At 43.9% G+C, this 19,774-nt stretch overlaps 1 protein-coding gene across 3 annotated transcripts in view; it reads left to right on the top strand.

The window, feature by feature from the left end:
- The first annotated feature begins 3,524 nt into the window (after positions 1-3,524).
- The window catches only part of Fam168a (family with sequence similarity 168, member A), a 156,572-nt gene continuing 140,322 nt past the window's right edge, over positions 3,525-19,774 (top strand). For all 3 annotated transcript variants that reach the window (XM_013014106.1, XM_013014107.1, XM_013014105.1), the window contains exon 1: positions 3,525-3,737. The gene's annotated coding sequence lies outside the window, so the exon portion shown is untranslated. The remainder of the gene's footprint in view (positions 3,738-19,774) is intronic.

The raw sequence follows: 19,774 nt of genomic DNA, 5'->3' as shown, positions 1-19,774 counted from the left end.
ATTCTAAATTCCTGCTTGGTCCCTGCATTGTATATAAGTACAAACCATTTATTTAATAAGTCTTCCCTCCAACCTCATATAACCTAAGGGCTTTCATCTTTACTTGATAAGGAAAATCTGCAATTAGCTCAACTTGACATTGCCAGAAACAGCTTGTGGTCCACTAACACTCAAAACACTGGTGCTCTACCTGATAAAGGATTATATTCCAGTCAGTCAGGGCTCAGAGTTTGGAGTAGGAACTCCTCTTGTTCTGTTGGCATCATAAACTGAGTCTCCAATTCATGCTTGCTTCTTCTCAGGGTATTTTCTGCTACATTTTGGTTCCCTGACCAGGAAGTGACAATCATGATGGGCCTTTGCTTTCATGGAAGCACAAGATGCTTCTAGGTTTGAAAGAGGCTGCACCACCACATTGTTATTCTGGTCCTCCTCCGAGGGGCCTGGCTCTGAGAAAGTAGCAGTCTTCTGGACTCAATGGAGACATAGACCAACTCTGAACAACTGCTTCTGAATCAGGTAAGGGCCCAGGTCTCTCTGAAAACAAGCCCTATCCAGTGGACAGAAGAAGAGCCTGATCACCTCCGATGGCCCATTTGAAGAGAGCACCAGTTTAGGACACTCCCAAAGTGGGGAGAGATTGTTTTAACCTCTTTTTTGTCAGTCGTGGGGCTTGAACTCTAGGCCTGGGCACTGTTCCTGAGCTCTTCAGCTCAAGGCTAGCGCTCTACCCCTTGAGCCACAGCACTACTTCTGGCCTTTTCTGTTTATGTGGTGCTGAGGAATCGAACCCAGGGCCTCATGCATGTGAGGCAAGCACTCTACAGCTGAGTCACCTTCCCAGCCCTCGTGGCTCCATGGCCAAAAGCTACAGAATTGGAGTGAGTCTTAACCTGTGATTCCATGGTGACTTCCTAAGGCACAACAGTGATTCACATCCTGTAATAGAAACTGTAACCAGGCCTGGGGTTTGTGTATTCCTGTGAGGAATGTGGCCAGGTGGACAACATGAGTGACTTACCTTTGTCTGTCCTTACAATACCAAGCAGGGAGGAACATGGATGGGAGTCAGTCAAAACCAACGGTCTTAGAGTAATTAGAAGCAGGTATGGTGGCCACCCTTGTAATCCTATCACCTGCTAGGCTAATAGTGTGAGGCTCAAGCTCAAGGCAACCTGTTGATGTTTTTTGCCCACTAGAATAGATTTTTTTTTTGTCGGTCATGGGGCCTGAACTCTGGGCCTGGGCTAGTGCTCTACCACTTGAGCCACAGCGCCACTTCTGGCTTTTTCTGCTTATGCGGTGCTGAGGAATTGAACCCAGGGCCTCATGCATGCAAGGCAAGCACTCTACTACTGAGCCACCTTCTCAGCCCATAGAATGGATTGAGAATAAAGGAATCAAGATGACTCTGGGGGATCTTCAGACCTTCTGTTTTGTTGAATGCTTTACTTTTGGTGTAGATTGGCTCCTGGAAGGCACTGTCCATGTCTGCGTTATTAGAGAAGTTTACCGGCTGGGAACAGGGGAGCCTGGTCATAGAGACCAGTTCCCCATACAGACTCCTGGTTGCAGATGGCATTAACCCTCCCTCCATGGGTGAGTTCTACAAGGTGAGTTCTGTAAGGTCCTATTAGCAAAGCCATCAGGGCCTCAGAAAATAAGCTTATTTATCAGGGGGACCCTGAGGCAGAGGCAATTCAAACTAAAAACTTTGGATGGGATCAGTACAATTGTTTAAAGGTCCCACAGTTCCTCCTGGAGTCTCCTCTAGCAGCTGTCATGGGCCTCCCTCATAGCCCCCATTCAGCAGGAAGTAGCAGAACAGAGATCATCGCCCCCATGTCCCTATAGCAGTCTGGAAAAACGGGGTGGGATGAAAGAAGCATCAGCTGACATAAGAGAGCAGCTGTCTCAGAGGAGCCAGGAACCTGGAAAGTAAAAGTTCATCAGGCATACCTGCTGCCAATAAGCTTGAGAGAGTGTGACTACAGCCTGGCTTTGGTCACTCCTGGGCCGACCAATCCACACATGGCGGAAGCTTGAGGATGACCTTTTGGATCAGAATATTGGTTATAGTTGCTGTGTCTGGACTGTATATAAAATCTGTAACATCTAAGGATGGATGTCAGGATTGTGTATATACTACTCCCATCCTGTGAAAACAATCTGATGCCAGCCTAACGAATGATTTTATTTGGTCTGTAAGTTAAAAGATGTAACTATGTTCTGGTGGTTTGAACTGAGGACCAGGGGTAGGGGACCTCTGCCAGCAGTTTCCCCAGACCCACTCATTCAGAGCAAAGATGGTTCTCAAGCCTAGGTGAGCCCCAGACCTTAGTAGGCTTAGTCTTATCCATAACAGTAGGATGCTTAATCATTCTGTGTGTACTGCTTCTTATAGCTCGCTAAGTGATAATGCTCTTTCTCGCTAATGTATATGTGTATGTATATATTAATATATAGTATATATATTATCAAAGGAGGGAATATGGAAAACCTGCCATTATCAGAACTACCTCAACCTGATATTGCCAGAACCACCTTGCAAGTAATTTTGAAAAAACCATAACCGTTTGGGTACATCGACACTCTACTGGATAAAAGGATTGTACTCCTGTCAGGCGAGTCTGAGAGTCTGGCGTAGGAACTCCTCTGGAGAGTTCTCTAGTTCTCCCAGTGCTGGTTGCTGCTTCCCTAGAGTATCTTCCACAACATTCTAAATTGTTCTATTATCTTTTCAAGGCTGGTTCTTAAAAGAAATGGGGTGTAAATGTAAATTGCCTTTAAACATTTGGATTCAAGTTGCCAGTTGTCCACAAATTTGCAGGGAGAAGGGAAGCAGCTGCTGTATTCACTCTGGCGTGAGATGGTGGCAACAGAGGATAGAGAATCACAGGTGATCTACCCACCGAGGCCAGCGATCGGTGGGTTGGAATATTCCTTCCCTTTTTCTCACTTTTTCTTAACATGGAGGAAGGAGTAAGAACCGCGTCTCGCAGCATTTCGCAGGAACCATCCTCTCCGGGAACTGTAGTACACGGCTTTGAGAAGGGACAGGAAGGAGGAGGGTAGGGACAGTGGGGCATGGTGGGATATGTAGTCTTGAGAGTGTCGAAGGGCATTCGTGCAGACTGGACATCCTTCTAGCTTTGCCACCTGGCTGTGGGACTGCAAAATGGCCTCACTTGCCTGGTAGAAGGACTTGGAGTTACAAAAGCCGCCCGCAGACTATCGGCTTTCATCCCGATACTCGTGACCCGGGGCTAGAGCACGGGTTATTTGCATCAGCGCGCGCGCAGCCGGAGGCGCAGGCCGTGTCGGCCGGAGCAGGGCATGCCGGGAGTTGTGGTCTAGGCGCGCTGAGGCCGTGGGACGTGTCGCGACGCCTCGCGGGCTCCTCCTCCCCCGCCCTTCCCGGCGGTCCCCGCCCCCTCCCTCCGCCGCCCCCTCCCTCCGCCTCCTCCGCGCTCGCCCGCAGCCGAGCGTCCCCTCCCCCACCCGTCGGGCGCTGAGGCTGCTACTGCAGCGGATCCCGAGCCCAGCCGCTGAGGAGGAGGAGGAGGAGGAGGAGGAGGAGGAGGAGGAGGAGGAGGCGGCTCCGGTCCCCGCGCGCCATCCGCCGCCCTACTGGACTCGGGCGAGGGAGCGAGAGCGTCGCCACTGTCGCCTCCGGAGAAGACAAGGGCACCGCCGCCTCAGCCGCTACCGCGGTTTTCTCCTGCAGTCGCTCCCGGGTAAGGAGACCCCCCCCCCGCCCCGCGCCCCATCCCCCGGCTCTCCCGTCCGGAGCCGGGGCTGGGGGTGCTGGGGCTGCGGAGCCGCCGCGCGGGCTGGGGGAGGGGGCCGAGGACGCGGTGGAACGGCGGGCCGGCGAGGGAGGCTGGTCCCGGCGCGAGCTGGGGGTGGGGTGCGGGTGGGACCCGGGCGGGGGTGTGGGGGGGCGCGGTGACTGTTCATGCGGGAATCATCAGACCTGGGACTGGAACGTGGGGTGTGGTGAGGGAGCCGGAGTGGAATTTGGGATGTCTTGGGGCGAGGTTGAAGAGGAGACTGGAATGGGATGGCTGCTCATGGGGGAGGGGACCGAGCCAAGGTGGTGATTTGGGGTTGGCCTGGAGCAGTTGACAGCTTGGGTTCTGAGCCGGGGTGGGAGGCGGTGGGATGATTTCAATACCGAGCGGGATGCAAACGGTTGAATGGGACCCTGGGGAGGAAGGTGGAATTTGGGGGGTGGGGTGGGGTGGGGGGGAACCTGGGACAGGCTGATGGACGTGGTTGGAACTGTGGGGGAGGGTGAGGGGCATGGCATGGATTGAAACCTGAGCTTAAAGTGGGCGGTTGTCATTCGTGGATGGTGGAATTTGTGGAGACTTAGGGAAACCGCGCGAGTTGGGAGAGAGCAAAGGGGGTAGAATCGGGGGGTTTTCCTGGAGTGGGCGGATCGAGGTTGGAATAGGACCTGGTGGGGATGAGACTTTCCTCGAGAAGACCGTGGTGGTGAGCTGATGGGAGATGGTAAATTGCAAGTTGGGCCCCAAATGGGAGGGATTGAAATTGGGGGTGGGGCACGGCGGGATAGGATTTAGGGTGATCTTAGAATCACCGGAAGGGGTGCAGTGGCGCCCTAGGTGTTAAGTTGGAGGCGGGGAACACTTAAGATTGCTAGGTTGGACTCACTGAAAGAATAACGGCAGGTGGTGAGCAAGGTGGGGGGATGGTGTCTTGAAGAAAATGTCCCTCTGCCGAGGTGGCAGAGGGAGTTTTGGAGAAGTAAGGTCTGTGAGATGGTGGTGAGGTGGCACCAGAGAAATGCAAGGTGTGGGAGACCTGGAGTTGTGGCGAAGAATAGGGCAGAGAGGATGGAGAGGATCTGTGAGCAGTTGCTGGGAAGGGAATGCATTGGGTTATTCTGGAGAGGAAAGGTTGGGATGTCCTCCAAGAGATGCTGGAGGTTTAGGGGTTGGAACCCTTAAATGGACAGCTTTGGTGGCTGTTTGCGGGGAAGGGCAGTAATAAGGTCGTTGGAAGGGACTTTGAGGGGACCGAGAAGGCACATTACAGACCGTCTGCCTAGAGGACATTTTAAGCTGTCAGTTTGACCTTTTTGTTTTAGTTATATTTGTAGCCTTTGGAAGTGGTCAGCCCGAAGGGTAAAGTTGATAGGGGCGTAAGGCAGAATTAAGGAAGGGAGGGTATCTTCTATTATTCATATATCATAAAGAGGAAGTTGAAGGGAAAACCTCGCAAAGGTGGGTGGGAGAAGATGAAAATGGAATGTGATATAATCTTTTTGTATGCCGTTCTTGCCTTCTCCTTTCCTCTTCTCTCCCCCTGCTTTTAAAACTAGTCCCAGTATTTGGAATTTAAATAGATTTGATGAGCTTGAGGATGTTAAGGGTGCATTGCTTCCTTGAGAACTGATGAATGAGACTGAAAAATAAGAGGCAGAATTTATTTTCTAGGCAAGCAACGTGCATGTATGCAGAAAGAGATTCGGCCTTTTCCCCCCTCTTAAAATTGATTGCTTGAAGACTCCATTTATTGGTGTCCTGGTTTGCAAGGCAATTAGGCCCATCATTGTATTGCAGGCTAATAATCCTGAGATGAGTCTTGGCACCACTGCTTTATATAAACAGAGCGAAGACAGGAAATATGGAAATGTCATAAATATTCATTGGTGAGATGGTTTGGTACTGATGGAGTTTTTCATTTGATTCTTTTTTTACATTCCTTGATAAGATTTTAAATAATTGGACTATTTTTATAGATTGAATTTTCTTCTGAAGGAATTCAAGTGATCAGAATTTTGTCAGATGTGGATAAATGAAGTATATAGTCATTTTTATTTTATTTTAATGGATGATGTTGATGTAGGCACATTGCATTAACTACAGAAATAATATCTCCATCTATCAGAAATTTGATTTAAAACTTAAGAGAGAAGCACATTTTCAGGGCAGAAGGTAGAGGAATGTAAATAGAGGGAGCATCTTTAGTGAAACACTTTTCTGGACTTAATTGCATTAACTATGATATGTTAAACATGAAGTGGCTGTTGATTAGAGCTCAGACTGAGGGAAAATGAGGAGAGATGTAAAAGATAAAATTGGCACTAGTGAAATAAAAATAATTCTTTATTGTTTTTGCTAAAGCTTCAGAGTTCAGCTAGAAAACAAGCCATTTTCCCTGTCTTTTCACATCTTTCACAGTTGAGCACATAAAAATACCCATTTCAAATTTTTTTTTTGTAGTTCCAATGGGCAAAATGATGGAAAGTTGGACGTAACCTTAGAATTGAGAGTGTTTTGTTATGAGGAAGCTTTCTGTATTACAATAAAAATCAGGATTTGAGCAGTTACCTGTAACTTGATAAGAGTGTAATCTAACTAATACAAGTATTTCTCCTTATAACTTTACTCTGGGGTCCAAGCATTGCTTTTGTAAATCTGAAGGAAGAGTATAGAGGTAGGGTATTTATATTTGAAGCTCTAGCTTTGAAAGCCTAAAATAAAATTAATCACCTGGGAGAAATTGTGTTAGTGCATTCTTTTTTATCCCCGGCAGCCATGGTCAAATCGTGTAACAGTAATGTCTGTAAAGTGTTTTTAGTATCTACCTTATTTGACCCTCCAGACTCTGGTGAAAAGGAGCGAGCAGGTGAAGTAGACAGAAGCCTGGGTAGAATGAAGTCAAGGGTCCTGCCTTCGAATCTCAGTTCCACCTCTTGAAAGCTTCATGACCCTTTTATACTTAGTGATGATGGTTGCACAACATTGTCATTGTACTTACTGGGCTCAAAATGGCAAAACAAAACAAAATACATTTATACTTCACAGGGCTGTCAAGGGGAACAACTTAGTTCCTGTCCCAAAAATGTCATGCATATATGAAATTTCTGTTCAATGTTTGTTTACTGTCCGCTTGCTAAGTGCCAGGGGAAAATGAAAATGAGCAAAAAGTAGTTGTCAAGGAGCTTCCAGTGTCATGGGACAGAGAGACAATTTAAATGTAGCCAAAGAAGTGAGGCAAAATGAATACATGGTTTAGAATGTGGATTCTGAAGCCTGCTCACCACATGAGCTATGGATTCTGAAACCTGCTTACCACACATGAGCTGTGTGACCTTGGTCACAGTGAGCTCATCTGTAAAGTGGAGAAAGGAACCAATCTAATGGAGTCCTTTTGTGTATTAAACACATAAACTATGTGTATGCATAGTTAAACATACACTGTATACACAATAGACATACATAGTTGTCGTTATTAGAGACCTAGGCCGAGACTATAATGGTAAATAGTCTTGTATGCCCTCTTGAGATCTTAGAATTATGATATTCTATTACTTATTATGGAGGTATTATTTTGTATTTTAATTTTTTGTCAGTTGTGGGGCTTGAACTTAGGGCTGGGGAACTATCCTTGAGCTTTTCTGTGCAAGACTAGTGGTCTATCGCTTTGAGCCACAGTGCCACTTCCATTATTTTGTATTAAGATAATATAATTTATCTGAATTTTGGATGTTTGTTGTTTAGGAACTTTTTTGTGTGCCTGTCCTGGAGCTTGAACTCAGGGCCTATGCACTGAGGGCGTTTTTTTTTTTTTTTGGTTGTTTGCTTTTTTTTTTTTTGGTCGGCTATGGGGCTTGAACTCTGGGCCTGGGCCTTGTCCCTCAGCTCTTCAGCTCAAGGCGAGCGCTCTACCATTTGAGCTACGGCCCACTTCTGGTTTTCTGGTGGTTTATTGGAGATAAACCCGGGCTGGCTTTGAACCGAGATCCTCAGATCTCAGCCTCCTGAGTAGCTAGGATTACAGGTGTGAGCCACCAGCGCCTGGCTTGGTTGTTTGCTTTTTAAGCTCAAGGCTAGTGCTCTACCATTTGAGTCACAGCTCCATTTCTGGCTTTTTTGGTGTTTAGTTGGAGATAAGAGTCTTAAGGGCTTTCCTGTCCAGGCTGACTTCAAATCTTGATCCTCAGATCTCAGCCTCCTGCTTGACCCACAAGCACCTGGCTTGTTCAGGAACTTTAAACAGTTCTTCAGATGCTAAGAAAAATACTAAACAGATGTCAGCTGTGAGCTTCTTTATCTATAAAATAAGAAATGGCTGCTGGAGGTTAAATGGTTTAAGGTTATACAGCCAGTAAGTGGAAGAGTCTGCGTTATAGCACAGAATTGATTCTCCAACCCTTTTTATATCCTTTTAAAAAAGGGTGCAGTAATTCATGTATGAAGTATACAACATGAATTGACAATTTAATAAGTTAAAGACCTTTATACTTGCTACCCATCTTAAAATACTAGGAGTTGAATTCAGGGCCTCTTAATGGCTTTACTTGGCTGATGTGGCTGATGCTCTAAAATTTGAGCTATGCCTCTCACCCTGCTTTTTGCTGGTTATTTTAGAATTGGAAACCCTGGGACTTTTCTTCTTGCCTCCTGCCAACACTGCCTCTAAGGGTTGGGCTGTGTGTGTGTGTGCACATGTGCACATGTGCGTGTGCATACATGCGCTCACGCACAAACTCAGGGCCTGGGTGCTGTCCCTGAGCTGTTTTGCTCAGGGCTTGCACTCTACCATTTGAGCCACAACTTCACTTCTGTCTTTTTTTTTTTTTGGTGGTTAGTTGTACATAGTCTCGTGGACTTTCCTGCCCAGGCTGGCATTGAACAGTGGTCTCCAGATCTTACCTTGCTAGGTAGCTAGGATGACAAGCACTGACTCCTGGCAGGTTGACCTGAGTTTACAACTACCCAGACACCAGATGAGGGTCCTGGCTAATGGGCAAAGGAAACAGAAGCTTCACAGCCTTCAAGTCCTTGGAATGCTGGTCACAGGTGGCCCTCGGGCCAGTGGTGCAAGAATTAATGTAGATGCCAAAGCCCTGAGAAGGAAAGGTCTATAGAGGACCCCTGGAGGGCTGGGTGGCAGATACTCTGGGATTTTTCTATATGGGATAACACTGAAAGGGCTGTCCTCTGAGTCTGTCTCCTGAGTAGCCAATAAATCCAACCATGAGCTACTGACCCACCAGCTTGTTGTTTTGAGACAGGTCTTGTTTTATAGCTCATGCTGGCCTTCAACTTCCTGCATCAGTCTACAGAGTGCCAGCATCATCACTGACTACTACCACACATGGCTCTAGTCTTTTTGTTGTTGTTGTTCATCATGGGGCTTGAACTCTGGGCCTAGACTCTACCACTTTGAGCCACAGCACCACTAATGGTCTTCTGTGGTTAATTGGAGGTAAGAGTCTAATGGATTTTGCTGCCTGGGCTGGCTTTAAACTGAGATTCTCAGATCTTAGCCTCCTGAGTAGCTAGATTACAGGTGTGTGCTCCCCGTGCCTGGCTTTTTAAAAAAAAATTAATTAAATGTTGGTAGAGATTGAAGCCAAGGCCTTAATACATGTTAGGCAAATGCTGTACCACTGTTAGTTATGTACAGCCTGGCTCTTGTATTCGTTTTTTTTTTGGTCATGGGGCTTAAACTCAGAGCCTGGGTGCTATCACTGAGCTTTTGTGCTCAAGCCTAGTGCTCTTCCACTTTGAGCCACAGCTCTACTTCCAGTTTTCTGGTTGTTAATTGGAGATGAGTCTTATGGACTTTCCTGCCCAGGCTGGCTTTGAACCACAGTCCTCAGAGCTTAGCCTCCTGAGTAGCTAGAATGACAAATGAGCTGGCTGTTGTATTTTTTAAAGTCTTTTAGGAGGCCCTGCTGGATGAATTTTTCTCCTCTCTTCCTCCGAGGTAACAATTTTCTGAATCAATCTCTATTCTTCATAGTTTTACCAGATAGGTGTGTATCTCTGAACAATATATCTTGTATATTTGCAACTTTTTTTCACAGTGCTGGATATTTACTGGGTCTTGCTCATACTAGCTAAGCTATAACTGAGCCAAATTACCAATTGTATGTTTGCAGTTAAAAAAAAAACAGAGGTCTGGGAAGGTGGCTCAGTGGTAGAGTGCTTGCCTTGCATGCATGAGGCCCTGGGTTCAGCTCCTCAGCACCACATAAGCAGAAAAAAGCCAGAAGTGATGCTATGGCTCAAGCGGTAGAGCTCTAGCCTTGAGCTGAAGAGCTGAGGGACAGCGCCCAGGCCCAGAGTTCAGGCCCCACCACCAACCAACCAACCAACCAACAAACAAATAAATAAAATAGAGCAATAAGTGAATATTGTTCTGGCACTTGCTTTATTCCTACGTGTGTGTGTGTGTGTGTGTGTGTGTGTGTGTGTGCGCGCGCCAGTCCTGGGGCTTGAACTCAGGGCCTGTGCACTGAGGGTTTTTTAATTTTTGCTCAAGGCTAGTGCTCTACCACTTGAGCCACAGCTCCACTTTAGGCTTTTTTTTTTCTTTCTCTCGATATTTAATTGGAGATATGAGTCTCAGATTTTTTGCCTGTGCTGGCTTCAAACCACAGTCCTCAAATTTCAGCCTCCTGAGAAACTAGGATTACAGGCGTGAGTTACTGGGCCTGACTATTCTAATTTCTATATTTTTATTTTCATTTTTTGCCAGTCTTGGGGCTTGAATTCTGGGTCTGGGTGCTGTCCCTGAGCTGCTTTTGCTCAAAGCAAACACTCTACCACTTGAGCCACATTGCCATTTCCAACTTTTACTAAGTAGTTTATTGGAGGTAAGAGTCTAGGTACTGGTGGCTCATGCCTGTAATCCTAACTACTCAGGAGGCTGAGATCTAAGAATTGCAGTTCAAAGCCAGCCTGGGCAAGAAAGTCCATGAGTGGTTTATCTCAAATAATCTACTCAGAAAAAGCTGGAAGTGGTGCGCTATAACTCAAATGGTAGAGCACTAGCCTTGAACCAAAGATGATCAAGTACAGTGCCGAGCCCCAGAGTTTAAGACCCAGGACTGGCAAAAACAACTATAAAAAAAGGCTTTATGTTTTCCACCTATAAAATAATAAATGTATGTGACCTAAGTTGGAAATTACTTATAATCTTCCGACCTAGTAATACAAATTTGCTAAGTGGGGACTGGGAAGGTGGCTCAGTGGTAGAGTGCTTGCCTTGCATGCATGAGGCCCTGGGTTCGATTCTTCAATATCAGAGGAAAAAGTCGAAAGTGATGCTGTGGCTCAAGTAGAGCACCCACCTTGAGCTAAAGAGCTGAGGGCCAGTGCCCAGGCCCAGAGTTCAGGCCCCATCACCACCACCACCAACAACAAAAATTGCTAAGGGTGAAACTTGGGGCTTTGAACAAGCTAAGTGTATGCTTTATCACTGAGAGACACCTTCAGCCCCAATAATACTTTGTAGATAGCTAAAGGAAGTTAATTTGCCCTTATGGATTACCAGATTACCCAGATATGGATCATAATAGTTGGAAATAGGAATAACTTTAGTGAGCTCTGACAGGGCACTGCTTTTGAACATGTTTTCACTGACAACCTTTTTGTAAATTCTGTATTATATTTTGTTGTTGTTTACTACCTAAAACTTCATTTAAATTTTCACAAGTTACTTAAAACATTTTTTTAATGTGTGTGTGACAGGGTCTGATCTTTAATTTATGATCCTTCTGCCTCAGCCCACTGAGTGCTGGGATGATAGCCATGCACTCACATGCCCTGCTCTCTTAATTCTTCTGGTCGGGAATTTCATGCATCTTTCTTTTTGTAGAAAGGCGCAATCTGGCCGGGTGCCTGTGGCTCATGCCTGTAATCCTAGCTACTCAGGAGGCTGACATCTGAGGATCACAGTTCAAAGCCAACCCTGGGCAGGAAAGTCTGTGAAACTCTTTTTTTTTTGCCGGTCCTGGACCTGAACTCTGGGCCTAAGCGCTGTCTCTCAGCTCTTCAGCTCAAGGCGAGTGCTCTACCGCTTGAGCCACAGTGCCACTTCCGGCTTTTTCTGTTTGTGGTGCTGAGGAATCGAACCCAGGGCCTCATGCATGCAAGGCAAGCACTCTACCACTGAGCCACCTTCCCAGCCCAAGTCTGTGAAACTCTTATCTCCAATAAACCACCAGAAAACTGGAAGTGGCACTGTAGCTCAAGTGGTAGAGTGCTAGCCTTGAGCTGAAGAGCTGAGGGACAGCACCCAGGCCCAGAGTTCAAGCCCCACGTCCGACAAAAAAAAAAAAAAAGAAAGGCGTAATCTGTTGCAATAGTCCTTCCTTGATTGTGCCTAAGGATCTGCTGTCTGAATACAGAGAGTATCACCAATAGAAAGTCCTGCTGTATGCATCAGAAGCTGAGAATCTGAATGCCAAGAATTGAATTGCTTGCTCAAGAAATTTGAAATCCATACCGATTAATAATCTGTTGGAGCATTAGTTTTTTTTTGATGATGCCATTTATTAAACTGAAAAGAAAAAGATAGTACATTCTGGTTTTTACTTAAGTAATTTAATAATTTGATTTGTCACTACTTGAAAAGCCCATCAACAATGGATGGCACTGAGCGGTAAGTAGCTTTCCTAGTCCTCATCTTCGTCCTAACAGGAAGCATTGGGATTTCAGAAGTGAACATCATCCAGTTCCTATGTAAAACTCAGCTCCAAAAAACTGGGAGAGAGAATCTAAGATAGAAGTTTTGTTCAAGACAAGACTCCAATCTCAAATATTTTACTCCAGTAACTTGGTTATATCAGCCGTTTCCTCACGACTCCTAATGGCCAGCATTCATTACTAACTTTTACATCAACTTCTATATCCAAACACATGCCTATAAAACACCTGTACAGATAAATTAATGTTAAGAATTAAAAATGCACAGTAACATCCACAAATATCTTTTTCTCTGTTCTGAAATCTTACAAATGTTTTCAAGCCTGGAACCCTGAACACCTTGGCTATAGATTAAACATGTCAAAATACATGTATGTTAAGGGGATGGAGCATTAGTTTACTTAACTGTAACTTTGGGCTCAAATGAATGTGAAAGTACTTTGTGTATGTGTGTGTGTGTGTTTATGTTTGTGTTGGTTCTGTGGCTTGAACTCAGCCACAGCTCTGCTTACATCTTTTTGGTGGTTACTTGGAGATATGACTCTCATAGAGCCGGGTGCTGGTAGCTCACACCTGTAATCCTACTTACTCAGGAGGCTGATATCTGGGAATTGTGGTTTAAAGCCAGCCTTGGCAAGAAAGTCCATGAGACCCTTATCTCCAATTAACCACCAGAAAACCAAAAGTGGTGCTATGGGACAAAGTGGTAAAGCACTAGGCTTGAGCAAAAAGAGCTCAAGGACAGCGCCCAAGCCTTGAGTTCATGAAGCCCCATAACCACCCCTCCCCCCCAAAAAAAAAAAGTCTCCTGGACTTTCTTGCCCAGGCTGGCTTTGAATTACCATCTTCAGATCTCTCAGCCTCCTGAGTAGCTACGATTACAGGTGTAGGCTACCCATGCCTGGTGAAAGTACTTTTTAAATTGTAAAGAACTATAGAAATGTTTTGTTTTCCCCCTTCCAGTTTATCAAACTGAAATCACAGCACCTTACACAGAGTAGAAAAGCTTGTCATATTTGTTTATTGCTTGGTTGAGATTTCTCTTTCCACTGGAGGAGGGAATACATGAGGGGTTAGTTCAAAGTTTCTTTCTTGAAACTCAGATTGTTACATATAGTAGGCTGGAGGAAGTGCCAAAGGACCTCCTCATAGTGAATTTTTGGGACCTGATTTCATATTAACTGTGTGGGCTAGCTAAAAATGAAACAGTTGAAGCTTTATTGAGGTAAGGAATATAGTATACATTGTTATCTTGCCATTATTTTAGGCAAATAGTTGTTTGTCCATTAGTTTTCTCCTAGCTTTCTATATTATTATATGACAATGATAAAGTGAGGTTTGTTTGTACATATATGAAAGGGAAATAATACTCTATTGTTGGGTTGATGGATGGGTTAAGTTGAGAAAAAGACAGAGTACCTGGAACTTGGACTGGCACATGCATTGTTGCTCCTTAATATAGTAGCTGTTACTGTTAACAGATTTTTGTTTTGTTTTGTTTTTTACTTTACTTGTGAGTTATTTAGGGTTGATTTTTCTTCCAACCTGCTGTTTTTGTACTCAGTATTTTCCTGGGCTAAATCTTTTCAGGTTACATTGGAATGCAAATTTACATATGTGTAATAATAATTTTTGTTTCTTTACTGGGGCTTGAAGTCAGGGCCTAGGCTTTGTCCCTGATTTTTTTGCCCAACATTGGCACTCTGCCTCTTAAGCCACAGCTCCATTTCCAACTTTTTTTTTTTTTTGCTGGTTAATAGGAAGTTAAAAGTCTCATGGACTAACTTTCTTGCTTTGGTTGTCTTTGAACCACAAATAGACTCAGCCTCCTGAGTGGCTAGTATTACAGGTGTGAGACACTAGTAATCATCTGAACTTTGCTATTGGACATAGCTTATGGATTTTATAAACTATGATTCTTGTTTATCAGGAAGTTTTTTTGTTTCTTTCTTTTCTTCCTGAGAGGGTTTTTCTGTATACCCCAGGGATTATAGGAGTATACCACATAAACAAGAAGAAATATTTTCTTTCCTGAGGATCTTGCTATATAACTCAGGCTGGCTTTGAAATTACTATGTAGCCAAGGCTGACCTCAGCCTCTTGAGTGCTGAGATTATATGTGCAATTTTAGAATGTTTGTATAAGAAATTTTTTGGGGGGCCAGGTGCTAGTTGCCTGTAATCCTAGCTACTTAGGAGGCTGAGATCTAAAGATTTCGGTTCAAAGCCAGCCCAAGCAGGAATGTTTGTGAGAGTCTTATCTCCAGTTAACCACCAGAAAACTGGAAGTGGCACTGTGGCTCAAGTGGTAGAGTGCTCAACTTGAGCTGAAGAGCTCAGGGACAGTGTATAGGCCCAGAGTTCAAACCTCATGACTTCCACACACACAAGAATTTTTTGGGGATAGAAGGGTTACAGGAGTTTAGATTCAGGTTCTTGCACTTGCCAGGTAGGTGCCTTACCACCTGAGGCATGTTTCTACCCCATTTTGCTTTTGCTTTCTTATATGGTCTCCCTTTTTGTTCTGGCAAATCTGGACCATTTTCTTCCAATTATGCTTCCTTCTACATCTGGAATTACACCCACCCAAACTTTAAAAAAATTTAGTCGAGATGAATTCTTGCCTTTTGTCTAGGTTGTCCTTGAACTTCAGTCATCCCAATTTTAGCCTTCTAGTGGCTAGGATTAAAAGTGGGAGCTACAGTAGTAGAGCGCTTGCCTTGTATGCATGAGGCCCTGGGTTTGATTCCCCAACACCACATAAGCAAAAAGAAAAAAAAGCCGGAAGTGGCGCTGTGGCTCAAGTGGTAGAGCACTAGCCTTGAGCTGAAGAGCTGAGGGACAGGGCCCAGGCCCAGAGTTCAGGCCCCACGACCGGACCCCAAAAAAAAAAAAGTGGGAGCTATTGGCATCGAGCTCAGGAAATGACTTGGAGCTGTGGAAATAGCTGATATTTAGGAGATCTTCATTACCTCTCCTAGTAAGTATAGGTATTCCTTAGGGTTGGCTCTGGCTAACTAGACTTTTTTTTCTGAGTAGTCTTGCCCATATGCTATGATTCTCAAATCTCTGTCTCCAGCAGGAACTCTCTTCTGCACTCCAGACAATAGGTTGCTGGCTACTACCTACTACCTATAATACAACTATTCTAGTATTTTCAAATTGAATATGCCTAGGACATATCCTTGTCTACTTTGAATTTTCTTCTTTCTGTATTACCAACTCACAAAATGTTATATTATCTGTACATTTGTTTTTGTCCTACCCCAAAAGAATTTTCATCTTATTCCATCATTCAAATTGTAATTCTGTGTGTTTAGTTTTTTCTTCACTCCTATAGCCAGGTGTATGTTCTTCTACATATTTTAGCAATTAAACTCTCCATTCCTACTGTTGCCATCTTAGTTCAGCTTGTTCACCTGGACAAATGATAAGTGAAACCTATCTATTAATGAGCCATTTTTGTATGAAAATATTCTAAGAATATCATGTTTTATAAAATTCTAATAAAATTATCATTGTGTATGTGTGTGTATATATGTGTATGTATATGTGTGTGCTGGCACTGGAGCTTGAACTCAGGGCTTCAAGAACTTGCTTGGGCTGGATACTGGTGGCTCATGTCTGTAATCCTAGCTACTCAGGAGGCTGAGATCTGAGGATCTCAGTTCAAAGCCAGCCCAGGCAGGAAAGTCTGTGAGACTCTCATCTCCAATTAACCACCAGAAAACTGGAAGTGGCATTGTGGCTCAAGTGGTAGAATGCTCATCTTGAGCTGAAGAGCTGAGGGACAGCGCCCAGGCCCAGAGTTCAGGCCCCATGACTGACAAAACAAAAAACAACAAAAAAAACTTGCTTGGTTTTCTTGCTCATAGCACTTTCACTGGAGCCACGCCTCCATATGCTCCAGATGGAGTGTCACAGACTTTCTGTCTCAGTGGCTTTGAATCATAATCCTCCAGGTCTCAGCCTCCTGAGTAGCTAGAATTATAGTCATGAGCCATTTGTACTTGGCTCAGCTTTTTCTTGACATTTAGAGGTGTTTGGGGTCCTTTCAGAATAGGCTTTTAAACATTTTATGATACAAGTTGTGCTTTTTCTTTTTTTTTTTTAGGAGTTATTATTTCTTTATTAATCATGTTCTTTCCTCATGGATGTGTACTGAGTACAGGTAAACAGTTTGTCTATTCACACCTGGCCAGTAGTAGCCCATCCATAGGTCAAGATTCATCACTGGGGCCCAGAGCAGTACTTGCACGAAGAACGGAAGGTGTGACCTCAATTTCACTTGTTGCTTGATAAGGCTGAAAGGCAGAAGCATTGCTGGTACCAAGCTCACTACCAAATATCTCCGGACTCTGGGTCCCTGTGGAGCTGGCACTGGTGCCATCATCTCCATGATGGGGATCTTGCTCATCAAACACTGTGACCAGCACCAGGAAGAATTGACAAGGAGTAGAAATCTTCATCCTGCTAATCGCAGACAAGGGACAGCCCAGAAACCAAAAGGCTAGCATGAGTACACCCAAGACATCCTCAACTGTTCTCACAGAGCAGTGGTGGGAAGGTAGCCCCTCCCCCACCACCAGAGAAGAACTCCATTTTTGATACTGAAAAAGGCCCAGCCTAGCAGCTAGCTCCAACTCAGGCCTTGGAAGAAAACAATACAAGCCATTCATTCACCAGGTCACAAGAACCTGCCCTGCCCTGCCCTGCCCTGCCCTTAAGTTGTGCTTTTTCTTAGGTGTAGGCATTTTGAAGGAAATCTGGACTGATAGTCTTTTTTTTTTCCATTATAAATTGGAATCCCTGGCTGATTTGAGATTATGATTTTGATTTGCCTTCTGATCATGTCCTTGAAGCTTGACAGATTTCTTCTGATGTTATTATTTTCTAACCACAAGTTTGTAGTTTTTCTCTGTGTGTTACTTTTCTAATATATTTTTTCCCTGTTTATTTATTTTAATTTTTTGCCAGTCCTGAGGCTTGAACTCAGGGCCTGGGTACTATCCCTGAGCTTCTTTTGCTCAAGGATAGCACTCTACCACTTGAGTCACAGCACTGCTTCTGGCTTTTTCGGTTTATGTGATACTGAGGAATCAAATCCAGAGCTTCGTGCATGCTACGCAAGCACTCTACCACTGTGTCACATTCTCAGCTGTACGTCTTTTATTTTGATTTGATAGTAAAACTAGCCTTTATTTGTAAATCAAATGTAAATAAGATAAGAATATATACTTCAAATATAGTCTTTCATTTGATCTTTACTACATAGCCATGTGACATTTTCATTTTAAGGATGAATTCAAGACTCAAGAGAGTAATTTATCTCAGACCTTAGGACAAATAGGGGTATGATATTTGAGTATCAGTGATAGTATGTTGAATGCTTTCTCTGTCTTATTTAATTTGCTCCTTATATTTCTAAGAACTATGCCAATATTCAGAAGAAACAACTGAGGCCTATAGGGATTAAATAGTTTGAATTTGGTTACATAGCTACTAAGAGAAAAACTAGTTTTTTGTTTTTTTTTTTTGCAATATGAAGCCATTTTATTTGAGAACAAATAAGCCTAAACAGCTCAATAATTCCCCATATCATTTCTCAGCCACTACAATAAAACTCATAAAAGATTCACTGAGGGAAATGTGTAATTGCATTGGAGAATTTTTTGAGTAAAAGAAATCCAGAATGTTTAAAAGAAAACACTTCAAATTTTAGTTATGGGTAACATTTGGGTGGATAGGATGGTCAGTTTTCAAAGATTGCTACCTAAATACCATAGTTAAAGTATTAACTTTGTGGGGGGAGGAGGGAGGCTGGGAAGGGATGTGAAGGGTAAACAAAAGGAGGAGGCTGCAATGCTTGGTAAGAAATGTACGCATTATCCTGCCCATGTAATTGTAACCCCTCTGTACAGTATCTTCACAAATAAAATAAAATAAAATAAAAAAGTATTAACTTTGTATTGAAAAGTAGCTGTCTACAAATCATTTATGAAAGATCTGAAGAACAAATGTGTAATTCAAGAGCTGGGTGAGATTTTTAAGCACAGTATTTCCCTTTGTATTTGGTTAGTGGAGATGAACGAGAACTTCACTGAAAGGTTTCTATATGAGTAAAGGGTAAATGGAAGCAGTGATGAGGACAGGGTCAAATTTTGTAGACAGATGTACTCCACCACGAAGAGATTGAGACAGAGATGATGGCAATAATTCTCTGGTTGTGTCTTCCTTATCTTTATTTTATTTTATTTTTTGTGAACATACTATGTACAGAGGGGGAAAAACTAGTTTTTAAATTCCTGATCTGCCTTGCTTTTCAAAGCTCTGTTCTTTGGTTGAGAATTTGGCTCAGTGGTAGAATGCTTGCCTAGCAGTTATGAGGCTTTGAGTTGGATCCCCAGCATTGCCCCCAAAAAACACCAACAAGTTATTCCTTTTGTCATACTATATATAAAATGCTCTAGTTTTAAATAATTAACTCAGGGTATTAAATCTACTTAGTACATAGTGTCTTGGTTACTCATTAGAATCACCTTGGGAACTATTAAATTTTAAAAAAGAAAAGAAATGCCTAATTTCTCTCTGGGCCAGTGTGGAGCCTTAGGGCTGGGTACATGGCTCAAAGTTGAGTGGTAAGTAGTAGATTGCCTACATTTGAACCTCAGTAAAAAAAAAAGGGTAGAGCCTTATGATTCTATCATGTTCCAAAAGTTCTCTAACCTTTCAATACCACTATATATACCACATGAATTTTGGAGGGAGACACACAAAGATTTGGGCCACAGCAATGGGTATATTTTATGTAGAAAATATAATTTAAAAAGAATGTGAGGGTACATGTATTTAATCCTAGCACTCAGTAGGCTGAGACAGGAGAATTGTGAGTTTGATGCCAGCCTAGGCAGCTTAGTGAGACCTTGTCTTAAGGTTAAAAAAGGATTGAGATTTGGGTGCCGGTGGCTCATGCCTGTATTCCTAGCTACTCAGGAGGCTGAGATCTGAGGATCATGGTTCAAAGCCAGCCCAGACCAGAAAGTCTGAGATTCTTTTTTTTTGGGGGGGGGGAGGGGTCTGGTCGTGGGGCCTGGGCGCTGTCCCTCAGCTCTTCAGCTCAAGGCTAGTGCTCTACTACTTGAGCCACAGCACCACTTCTGGCTTTTTTTTTCTGCTTATGTGGTGCTGAGGAATCGAACCCAGGGCTTCATGGATACAAGGCAAGCGCTTTACCACTGAGCCACCTTCCCAGCCCAAGTCTGAGATTCTTATCTCCAGTAAACCACCAAAAAAAAAAAA

This window comes from Dipodomys ordii, unplaced genomic scaffold (genome assembly GCF_000151885.1).
Source record: "Dipodomys ordii isolate 6190 unplaced genomic scaffold, Dord_2.0 Scaffold22, whole genome shotgun sequence".
Classification (NCBI taxonomy): Eukaryota; Metazoa; Chordata; class Mammalia; order Rodentia; family Heteromyidae; genus Dipodomys; species Dipodomys ordii.
Note: the sequence above shows the minus strand (reverse complement) of the source record. Positions and strands in the feature narration are given on the sequence as shown.